General features: G+C 45.3%; 1 long non-coding RNA gene across 2 annotated transcripts in view; it reads left to right on the plus strand.

The window, feature by feature from the left end:
- The first annotated feature begins 3,519 nt into the window (after window positions 1-3,519).
- LOC128105714 (uncharacterized) overlaps window positions 3,520-12,247 on the plus strand; it is a 29,747-nt gene continuing 21,019 nt past the window's right edge. For both annotated transcript variants that reach the window (XR_008216458.1, XR_008216457.1), the window contains exons 1-2: window positions 3,520-3,990; window positions 10,712-10,809. This is a non-coding gene — a long non-coding RNA (uncharacterized LOC128105714). The remainder of the gene's footprint in view (window positions 3,991-10,711; window positions 10,810-12,247) is intronic.

Here is a 12,247-nt window from a genome sequence, read left to right on the forward strand (position 1 = left end):
TCTTCACAGCAATAGAACCGTAACTAATACAGACAATCACGAAAGGATTCTAAGAAATAGTGGGTCTTGGGGGGATTTGATATGATCAGCCAATAAAAGTATTTCTAGGTTTTCTTAGACATTGAACACTGATGCTGAGACCATGTTGCTGTAGAACTGAAGTTCATTCTCCTTGCTTCAGAGGATAGCATTTCCCTGGAGCACTGTAGTCCTGGCAGACCTGGAACTCACTAGGTAGACCAGGCTGGCCTTGAACTGACAGAGATCTGCCTGCCCCTGCCTCCTGAGTTCTGGGGTTAAAGGCGTGTGCCTCCATGCTCAGCTAAATTTTTATTGACTATTCTTACTGTGTATGTGTTATGATGTGGGAGGGTGGCACGTCGGTCACAGGACACCTGTGGAAATCAGAGGACAACTTTGCAGAGTTGGTTCTCTACGTCTACCTTTGACAGGGCCCAGAAATTGAACTGTCAAATAGGTGCTTTCCAGGCTGAACTGTCTCTTTAGTCCCTGATGAGGAGGAAGACAGTACTCTTCTTTATCCTCACAAAATTAAACCAAAGTAACTTACGGAGGACCCATGATGTTGAGACATTAAAGACCTTCCCAAGCTTTGTAGACATCTTCAGCATCAGCATTTCCCAGGCTTTGTAGACATCTTCAGCATCATATTGCTGAGACATTAAAGACCTTCTCAAGCTAGGCCATCATCATGCCACCCTCTTTGAGAACATAGGTTCTCTCTTTGAAATCATAATAGGAAGACCCAGCTGTATTTCCCTGAAGCCCTAGACTTTTAGCAACTGCTGTTGTTTGTTTTTACTCTTTGGACTCTTTGGCTCTTTAGCTCTTTTAGGGGGACACCACTGTGGGGGCCTACAGAGACTCCTTAGTGTGGCCTTATTCCATCTTCCAGACTCAAGGTCAGAGAGTCTGAGCTTGTCTTGCCCCGCTGCATAATAGGATGCTTTGGCCCAAGGCATGGTTACCTGGTGTCTTATACTTCAAGGCCTAATTACAGGATGCTTTGCCATAAAGCATGGATACTAGATGTTTTGAGAATTAAGGAAGTGTTTTCACTTGTCTGTACCTTGAACCATGGTGTCCTTGACAGGGGAGGTCTTTTGCCTCTCCCCTTGCTGGTGTATAAAAAGCCCATGAGGAATAAACTCAGGGAAACTGTGGTATTGACTCAGAGCCTTCCCGAAACTATTCTGTCTCTGTCTTTTTCTTTTACATCTATGTCTCTATTTTTCATATCTATTATTTCTCAATCCACACTCCCCTATACCAAGGACTCTCAGAAGGTCAGGCTGGACTCAGCACACCTCCTAGCTCCCAAATAAATCACACACAGAGACTTCATCTTTCTTATAAATGCCTGGCCTTAGCTTGGCTTGTTTCTAGCCAATTTTTAACTTAAATTATCCCCGTCTACCTTTTGCCTCTGGACTTTTACCTTTCTCCATTTCTGTATACCTTATCTTTCTTTCTTATTCTGTGACTGGCTGTATGGCTGGGTGACTGGTCCCAGATGTCCTCCTCTCCTCCTTTCTTGCTCCTTGATCTCTCTTCCTTCCCCAGATTTCTCCTCCTTTTTTAATCTGTTTATCTGCCAGCCCCACCTATTCTTTCTCCTGCCTTGCTATTGGCCTTTCAGCTCTTTATTAGACCATCAGGTGTTTTAGGCAGGCAAAGAATCACAGCTTCACAGAGTTAAACAAATGCAACATAAAAGAATGCAACACATCTTTGCATCATTAAAACAAATGTTCCACAGCATAAACAAATGTAACACATCTTAAAATAATATTCTACAACAAGCAACCAAAGAGGATTCTTATGAATGTCAGGAACTTATCAAAGCTGTTAGGAAAATCTATTCTTTAGTAAAATAATTTCTTTACAGTGACAAGAATAGTGTCACTTCCCCCCCATCTCAAGCAAGTCTGTGGTTTCATGAAAAAGGTATCACCACAAAAATACTCCATGGTCCCATTGAAAAGGTCTTTTCTAGGTGCTTCTCATTAAGTCTCATGCTGCCAAATAAGAGGGAATTGACTCCTGGATCCATGTTTCTCACCTTAAAAAACACTCATCTACGTGAATGGCCCAACACTCCCATCACTGGCTTTATCAGACCAAATGCATGAGCTCCAGATTCAGTGAGAGATCCTGTCTCAAAATTAATATGGACAGCATTCGAGGGAGACACCATATGTCAACCTCTTCCTCCTACCCACTGCCCGTAGAAATGCCTATAAAACTACTACATTCTTATCTCTGGCTTGATGAACACTTTCCAATGTAGCCTGCTGCCAGTACTCGTGGGAATTTATCCCAGAACTTGGTCTTTTATTTCTGGCTACCATCTGCAACAGCCTAATAAACCCTTTCATTTCAGACATCATAAAGTGTCATAAGCCTGGTTTCTCAACCTCCAGAAACTGAGGCAGCAGGGTCATGAGTTCAAAGCTAGCCTGGGCTACATAGTAAGCACTTATCTGGAAAAAAATATCAAAACCAACCTCCCCTCACCCCCCCACCCCCACCCCCACGCCCCACAAAAAAAAAGTTTGGTTTTACAGTTGGTATATTTTTGATAAATCAGACAACTAGCTTAGTGTTGTGGGAAGGTATTGTACCCATCTCTACCCACCACAAGGGGCATGGTCAACATTTCTACAGCAAAATACAGGTTAGCAAGAGAAAGCGAAACAAATGTATTATATCAAACACACACTATATATATAAACTTATATATCGTAAGGTCCCTCAGAATGATGAGCTCTAGACTCAGAAAAAGCCCATGTTGACGTGTGGGCCCAATGGAAAACAGACCGCTATGTAGAAATGTAGCTGTAGCTGGGTGAGGGGCACAATGGCAGCAGACTGAAGGGGGAACCCAGCAAGGCCCTTGACTTCAGATTCTCCTCAGCGGCCTGTGCACAGGGCAGAAGTCTCTGGGCGGAAGGTCCTGAATGGGGAAAAGAGCAGAGGATGATTGTCTAATGTTTATGCCTGTCTTGAGGGAGGGGCGGTCCTAGTTTCTGTGATCATTTTGAGGGTAGAAAAAAAAATCTAGTTTTTCTTTCTCTTAAAAGAAAGAAGAGAGGATAGGAGCCAGAACAGGAATGTCAGAGAGACTTTTTCTCTAAGGCCTTCCAATGCCCTCTGTCCACAGTACTCAGCATGCTACTGGCACCTTTCTGTAGGGCGTTGGGACCCGAGCTCTGACAGCCATTACCTGTGATTGCTGAAGCGACGTTTGTAGAAATTAAAGTTTATTCCATCTCTGATCATCCACAATTTGACTTTATCTTTATTGTAACTAAGAGAAGAGGTAGCTCAATGAGTTAAAAACAGTTTTTATTTATAGTTGATTCGTCTTGCTCCTTGACCATTAGCGCAGTAAAATAATTCTTTCTTTCTTTCTTTTTTTCTTTTTTCTTTTTTTTTTTTTTTTTTTTGTCTATTTTCATCTTTGTCTCTCTTGAGGTCCCAACTGTCATTTTTAGATTCTGCACCAGAAGGAGACATAAAAAATAAATCAGCCAACCATCTTGAGAGAGCATGTAAAAGCTTATTTTCTAAACTGGAGTGAACTGGAGGAGAACGCACAAGCTTGCTTGAGAGTCTTCCTTGGAATTGCAAATTGTATCAGAGAAGCTGCCCAGAACAGTGGGGCTGAAAAAGAAAAGGATGATGGTCCCATTTTCCTATTAATAGAAGACGGGATTGGGCCCAGGCTGTGCAGTAAGCAACAGGAGCAGCTGCAGTCACAGATTGCTGGCTTCCAACTTGGGCTCGGAAACTTACCAGCTGGTTGACCCTCATGATGCATTTAGCCCCTCTGTCGTGGATCTCCCCTTGCAACATGGAATGCCTGCTGGGCCCTCCTCCTGTTGAAGGAATCAAGTTCATCTGTGGGTTGTAACTGGAAAACCTCTCCATGGCGTAAAGGAAATGGCAGGGCACCAACTTGCAAATGTATGTGTATGTGGTATATGTGTGTGCATGCATGTTCATATGTGTGTGGGGGTGCATATACATGCCTATGTATGTAGAGGCCAGAAGTTGATACAGAGTGACTGACTCCCGAGGTCTCTCTGCACCACCACGTTTGAAGAAGGGTTTCTCACTGAACCAGCTTGCTCTGGGAATCCTGTCTTCATCTCCAGAAGCTAGGATTTACAAGCAGGCTGTTACTCTCTCCCGGCTTTATGTCTGGGTTCTGGGAATCTGAACACAGTTGCTAGGTAAGTGATTTCCTCACTGAGCCATTTCCCCAGCCCCGGCTTCTACTTTCAGAGTGGGTTTTACTTGCCATAATGAAATTATTACTTAGCATGTTTTAAATTAAAAATAATACTTTAGATTTCACTTAAGAGCCTGAATTTCCACTTTCTCAGGAAAACACGCAGCTCCCTTCAACATCAGGCCCACTCTCCCACATATGAAGAAGCTGAGGGGCAACTCTTGCTTTGGGTGAGCACGCGCTTTCCAGGCTGCTTTAGCACCTGCTGCCCCCCATTCGCCAGCAGGACCTGGCCAGTGCAGAGCAGCCTTTCATGTCCTAACCTATGAAGGTATGAATCCCAGTGCTGGGGGAGAGATGGCTTTATCCAGTATATGTGCCATCCTTTCTTCACATGGGAACTGGGTCTGTAAACCAGCCTCTCCAATAGGACTGGGCTTTCCAGAGCCCGGCTTCTGACGGACGGTTCATCCTCTGAATCTTTTGTTTTCTGAAATGCTGCAGCCTTTGGTGTTAGCAGAACTTTGGGAAAGAACCAGCCTCCCCAATATGATTTCCTAAGATTCCCCCTTGTTTATCTGGGGAAGCACCTGGCACAGGACCCTCCCGTTCCCACTCTAGCTGTTTCCACGAATTCTTGTTCAGCTGACGGACATCGACTTCCCCCATGACAAGACCACACCAGCTGTCAGGTCACTTGGCTGGTAACTCACCCACTCCTCTCCATGAAAGTCTAAAGTGAAGCCGCCCTGAGGAGAGACCTTAACCTTCATGTCAGGAAAGTTTCCTACTGCAATAGTCGCAACACAACCTGTTTCCTCCCTTACTTGGGCTCCCCCCACCCCACTCTTCTTCTTGCCCCCCCCCCCCACACACACACCTGCCTCTTCAACTTTGTTGTGAAAATTGTATAGGTCTTTGCCCAGAGTGGGACCCCTTGATTAGCATTTCAGATGTAACTCAGTCACAGCCCTGGGGGGAGAACTGTGGCTGAATGTTAGCAGGAAAGTCAAAGGAAGCGCTGTCTGAAGAAAACAGGAGGCCAGCATGGGGAGTGCACACCTGTGATCCCGGCACATGGGAAGCTGAGGCAGGAGGATATGACATTCAAGGTCAGCCTGAACTACCTGAGAGAATACCGCATACACATAAACAAAAGAAAACTATGTAGGGGCAGGAGGCCCAGCCCCAAGAAGCAGGATTTATACTTGGGCTGTGCTGGGCACAGGAGCTTTTCTCACTTTACCTACAGGCATCTCAATCATTGGGTTGTGTCCATTGTTAAGACAGACATCAACCCTTTATCAGGCTGGACTTAGGCTTCAGTGTGCTCTTGGGCGTCTTCCACCAATCATGTAGTCCGTGTGGACTTGACATTCTTTTCTAACTTCAGTAGAAGCTTCTCTTTGGGCAATTTTGATTACTTTGTCTAATTAAGCTCTTTTTTCTGTGTTAGCCCGCACTCTGTCTTACAGCTCCTCGGTCCTAAGACTCCAAGTATCGTTCATAGTTCTTTATAGACTCCATGTTTAAGTTGACTGGCAGGTTCTCTTCGCTTAGGATGGTGAGAGAGAAAGGTCCCAAGGAGTCAGGGACAGATAGCTGGCAGCAAATTTGGGACAACTTTGGGAAGAAAGCATTTACTGTGGACGACGGCTCCTCTAAATGTCCTTTCCCCTGCTTAACCACAGCTCCTCAAGTCAACATCGCTCAATCTCGGCCTCCCCCGCACCAGGCGCTCCTGACACAGCCTTAGTTTCTTTCCTTGGACTGTCTCCTCCATACCACCCCTCTTACATGCAGAAAACCCAGCCCTGATCTGCTCCAAATATTTTACATTCAAATCACATTTTGATGAAATGTTCCGTTAAATGGTGCAAGTTGAACAGTCTTGTCAAACTACGGCAGACCACACAAAACCACTGCAGGGAGTGGAGTGGAATCCTGCCACCAAGTCACCATCACACCCTTGCTATTCCTGCCACCTTAGAAAATGCATTTTCTATTAAAGTTAGATGTTCCACGTGACTCACCAAATCGACTTACTCAAAGTAAGAGTGCCCATTTTATCAGGTGCACATGATGGATGCATGTTACTCTCTTCAAGTTGGGAGTCCAAACCTGACTATAAGGGATTTGTTATTATTATTATTACTGTTAATTTGAAAAATTACTGTAGATTGGATGGACTAAGTTGAGGAAGACGGGAAATGATTATGATTTACAGAAACATTTTCTGCATTTGACATTGGAATTTTGTCCTTTTGCTAGACAGGGGTGTAATTAGTCACCACCATGCTCAAGAGACCAAAAGTAACTCAGAAACAACACCCTGGTTTTCAGCCATATATCCTTCACTGAACTAAAGCCTGATGGAGTCCCAGAAGAGGGTGGGGCAGGGAGTAGGAAAATTGAAGCACTGTTGAGGAAACAAAGGCAGCAGACTGAAAGGCTTCTTTTTAAAGAGATTTTCTTTTTGAATTGTGTGTGTAGATGTGTGACTCTGCGGACTTGTGGACTTGAGTGCAGTTCCCACAGAGGCCGGCAGAGGTGTCAGAGTCCCTGCAGCTGGAGTTACAAGTGGCTATGCGTCATCGGATTTAAGTGCTGAGAACCAAACCTGGGTTCTCTGCAAGAGCAGTACTGGTTCTTAACTGCTAAGCCTCTCCAGCTCCCCCCACCGCAGGCTAATTAAGGGAGAGTAAGTATTAAGTACTAAATCAAATAGTAGGTGTTAGCCAGCACCACACCATTTTGCAAAGCTCCTCCATTGTGGTTGAGCTATGACAATTGCTGAAAGTACAGTCATTGGTTTCCAAAGTAACATCTTTCTAGTCTTGCCCTCCCACACTCACACCTGACTCAGGGACATCCTGACTGAAGGCACATACTATGGACCACTATCAACCATGTGGCATGGAACCTCCCTGCCTACTCTGAAATCTGTAAGAAGGAGCCCCACTCTGCCACATGGGCATGAACTCTCCTACTGTCTGTCTGTGACATAAATAACTCTTCTAATAAATCTCTTACCCAAGATGACAGTCTGACTCAGAGTCCCCTTTGAACCCCAAAGTGGAAACCTTTCATTAGAAACTTAAAGCACGGCTGGACTCATGCTAAGACCTTCTGATAACTGTGGGACATGACTAAGTGTTGGCAAGATGATGCATTCCAGTCATGCATCAACATTACAGAGGAGAAAGGGGCATGAATCACAGCCGTGTATGAGTAGATCCAGAGCTGAGAAAAGTAAGCATAAGAAAATATAAGGGTATCAGAAGAGGGAGGAAAGAATGTCTGAGCTATTCTTGGCCCTGGACTAGCCTTTCATAAGTGGCAGTGTTGATGACCTTGGCACTCAGCAATCTGGGTGTCAACATCCATCTCTCCGGCCAAGGAGGACTTGTGGACCTCTAGGTTTTGCACTGCCCGGTCTGCAGAGTAAACTTCAGGAATCACATCTCCTCCAAAATACACAATCCATAACTGTCAATCACAGTCACTACATTGACTCTGGTTCACAGTGACTCTACTCCACAACAGAACTATTGTGAGAACAGGAAATGCAATAGTCCTCATGACATGCTGAGCAGTGACACTTCACAGATCTGCAAACGGAGGGAACACGAGCTTCTCAAGGGCACGTAGGTAGTGAAAGGCAAAACCGGACTTGAAACCCTGGCATTCAGGTTCCAGCCAGCTGCCGGGAGAATGGGAAGAGGGGTTTTGTAGCTAGAGTTTTCCTGCCTGGCCCACAGTCAGGACAAATCTCTCTCACCTGCCAGTCCCACAGCTGCTCAGACCCAACCAAGTAAACACAGAGACTTATATTGGTTACAAACTGTATGGCCGTGGCAGGCTTCTTGCTAACTGTTCTTACAGCTTAAATTAATCCATTTCCATTAATCTATACCTTGCCACATGGCTCGTGGCTTACCGGCATCTTCACATGCTGTTTCTCATCATGGCGGCTGGCAGTGTCTCTCTGACTCAGCCTTCCACTTCCCAGCTTTATTCTCCTCCTTGTCCTGCCTATACTTCCTGCCTAGCCAATGACCAATCAGTGTTTTATTTATTGACCAATCAGCAACACATTTGCCATACAGAACATCCCACAGCAGGGTTTCAGTCTCCCCAGCCTTTAATTTAGAGGCAAAGGAGGAAAACTGGGGGCTGTTGACTGAGTCACCCCCATGCCTGCCAAATCTCACTGGCCAGCTTTATCATCCTCTGCGGTTAGCTCTTCTCTCCTGTTTGCCATGCTCAAGTGTGAGTTCCATAATTCTCCGGTGTCACATGGGCTGCTTTGTGCGAGTGACAGCGTGCATGAAACTCACAACTGCACTGTGCTGTGGATTTCATTATAGCCTTCCTAATCATGCATATCACTGGAGAATGGCAGATACCATTATAGAACGTGACGGATGATGAAAGATTGGCCCAAGTGTGTGATTGATAGTTGGTATTGATTCTAGTGTGCCTGGGAAGGGATAGTTCAGTGTGTATTGATTTAAACAAATGGACAGCATGGGAGTGTATTTCTGTAAAAGATACAGTTGTGCATCACATAACAGCATTCAGGTCATTGGTGGATAGCATATGGCATGGTAGTCTCATGCAGTTACAATGGAGATGAAAATTAACATGTGGTGAGGAGGTCATACCTGTCAGAACATTGTAGCGCTATATATTTCTTACAGAGAAGTCTGACACATACCAATGGTGATAAACCACCACACAATATTAGACTTGTATCATTATTTTAAAGTTCTTGTAGCTGTAACCGTCTTGTTAAATATGAAACACAGAGCCAATTGCAAAGTTAAAAAGCCCAAGAGGTCAGAGCAAAAGCTAAGAGCTAAAAACCTTATCCTTCACTGCTGCTGCTGTCCTCCCCCGCAAGAGACACTTCCTGTGTGCTCATCTTTTGTGTCATGGATTTAAATTGATACATGCCCAGTGAATGAGAGAACTGGGATTCTACTCCTGGCCTTCTGACTGCGGACAGAAGTTGTTAACTAGCTCACTTCTTTACACCAGTCCTCTGGAGTTGACATTGCTTGGTTAGAGTGTCATACCTTTTGGGTTGATATGATACAGAACTACGTATGCTGGCTTCAGCATACAACATACATACAGCACACAACATACTTAAAGCATACAGTAACCGTGACTAAGAGAAGTGAATTGTGGAGCTCTGAACATCTGTGACCATCACTCATACTCTGGCTTCTAGGGAGGGAGGGAAGCCGGCCAAGGGAAGGACAGTGCATGCTCCACAAAGGCCTCCATGGCGTAGGTGCTCTGTAAGGTCTGGTTCTGGACGGGAACCCTACACGGGATATTTGTCAGGCCTGACTTTGGGGCCTTTTTAAGGGCCTCAGCTGGAAAGCCTCGTGGAAGAAGTTCCGCTGACCAGCTTTGGTCATGCTTATCCAGCCCAGGGGCCTTCTTGTCTTCGGATGCTGGGGGATCTCTTTGACCTTCATGGCCAGCAGAATTATGATCCATGGGAGGCAAGAGGGCAATTTGGTTCAACACGACTCAGTAGCTGGTGTTGGTTCAAACTTCTGGAGTCTGATCTAAATAGTTTATTTTAGACATATTTAAGCACAGCACAATTTGGTGAAAACTTATTATGGTGATATTAATTTAATCCTGCGTTCACAACAAAGCATGCATAAATCTCTTTGAGGAACAATGTAAACTAAATACAGATCAAAATTGAATAAATGGGAACTCTTTGTAATGTCCATAAAGATGGGTCCTCTAGATAGACTGAGGAAAAACAAGCTTACAATAGGGTCTGGGGAAGGATCTGATCTCTGGCTACATTGATAGTACAGAGGTCACCAGGCTATTGACCATGACCACACTCAGCCTTCTGGGAGGATAACAGGTTATGCATTCCTTCCCTTGAAGGAACAACCCTGTGTGTTTAGCATTCCCGGCTCCAGACCCTCATGCCTCCCACATTTGCCTAGAATGGACAGTCTCCGTTCTTCGCTCTGACTCAGTCCTCAGCATCTACTCCCAGGCCTTCCCGATGATCTCTCATACTCTATTCCATCCCCATTCCATCCAACAAACCACTAGAGACTTTGGAGGACCCCAGCTGCATGCAGGGAGATGACCCTCACTGCCGACATCTATGCTCACCCATTGGAGCTTCCAGCAGTACCGTGTGTTGTTTCTTCGGAGAAAGTGGAATCAAGGAGGGTGGCACTTTCTCTGGGTTTAGCATCTGTCCTGTGCTGTGGCAGGAGGTGACCGAAGGATTACTGTCTTTTGTGGCTTGTGCCTTTAACTGGCTACTCCAGCTGGTCAGATGCCGACTCCCGTGTGTGGAGAGGCGGCTGCTTGAATGCCTGTGCACGCTGGCTCTGCCATTCTTTACATACCTGTTATATGCAAAAGCCTTCTCTTTATGTCCTCTTCTTGTTCTTCTAGGGCCCAGGGTTGGACATTGCTGTGGCTTGCCTGTCACACTGACCAGCAACTCTGAACTGCACCTGGAGGAATCAGGCCAGCATCATAGTCCACCTAGGGTGAGTCACAGCACTATGCCTAACTGAGGTGGACCTGACTTTTCCTGACTTGGACCTTAAGTTGGGACTTTGGGTTCTGGCAAGCCGTTTGGGTTCAGGGTACACGTCCTTTGTCCAAGTGGAGGAGAACTGGAATCACTTTCCGTGGGAGAAAGCCTTGGACAGTTAGTTGTGTGTCATTTCAATTTTTTTTAATTTACCTATCTAGTGTGCATGTTGTGTATGTGCATTCATATAATTGTGTGTGTGTGTGTGTGTGTGTGTGTGTGTGTGTGTGTGTGTGTGTACATTAGATGATTTCCTCAATCATGCTCCACCCTATTTTTTTGAGACAGGGTCTCTCGCTGAACCTAGAGCTCATCAATTCAGCTAGAGTGGCTAGCCAATGAGCTCTGGTGATCCTACTATCCCTGTTCCCCCTGTAGGGTGCAGGTATATAGGGATAAGATAGGAATGTAGGAAAAAGATAGGGATATAGGGATAAGACAGGAATATAGGAATAAAATAGGAATATAGGGATAAGACAGGAATATAGGAATAAGGTAGGAATATAGGAATAAGGTAGGAATATAAGAATAAGACAGGTATATAGGGATAAGCGTAAGGGATGGGACTGACAGTCACCAGCATGCCCAGCAAAAAGCGATTAACCTTTAACTGGGTCCTTCCATGTTTTACGATGGGCAGCTCTTTCAACAACCCAAATGTTAGTTTTCTTTTACTAAAGACTGCCCTTTGTAGCCCTGGGGTTAACTATTCTTCTATAAGCCCCTACCACTCACTACCGAAACCATAGCTAACTTTTAGTGAGTTCTACCTGACAACTTGTCTTGTGTTGTTTCGTATCCGCCCCCCCGCCCCCGCCCCCGCCCCCCACTATGGGAACCCAGCTGTGTCAGGAGAAGCTGCAGGTTTGGGCAAATATCAATTAACTGAGTCAGGCAGGGGCTGCAGGGATATACAAATATCATTTAGCTGAAACCCCCTAAAACCTTGTTAACGGGAAATTGTAAAACCCTAAAAACAATTTGTCTCTAAAAGTTTAACTTCAAAATTGTAAAAATTTCTTTGTCCATGCCTAATGCTTTCCCTTACTATAAAAAGGGGCTCAAACCCCCTCCAGCTGCCACAGCCTCAGAATCCCAAACCCTGGCTGTGGTCTCAGCTAGCTGATAAGCTTTTGTGCCCCACAGTGATATTTCTTTTTCTTTCTCTTTGGCTTTTGGAATAAAGTCTGCTTCTGGTTTAACAGACTTTAGTGGTCTGTCCCCCATTATTCTGCGACCCCGGGCCCAACACCCCCTCGTCACAGCATGGGAACACAGATTTATGTCACAGTGTCTTGCCTCTTTCACATGAATGCTAGAGATCCAAGCCCAGGACTTCAAGCTTTGACAACCATGCCCTCTCTCAAAGCCCTGGATAACCGCAGTCCATC

This window comes from Peromyscus californicus, unplaced genomic scaffold, assembly GCF_007827085.1.
Source record: "Peromyscus californicus insignis strain IS unplaced genomic scaffold, ASM782708v3 Scaffold_9__1_contigs__length_137607984, whole genome shotgun sequence".
Lineage (NCBI taxonomy): Eukaryota > Metazoa > Chordata > Mammalia > Rodentia > Cricetidae > Peromyscus > Peromyscus californicus.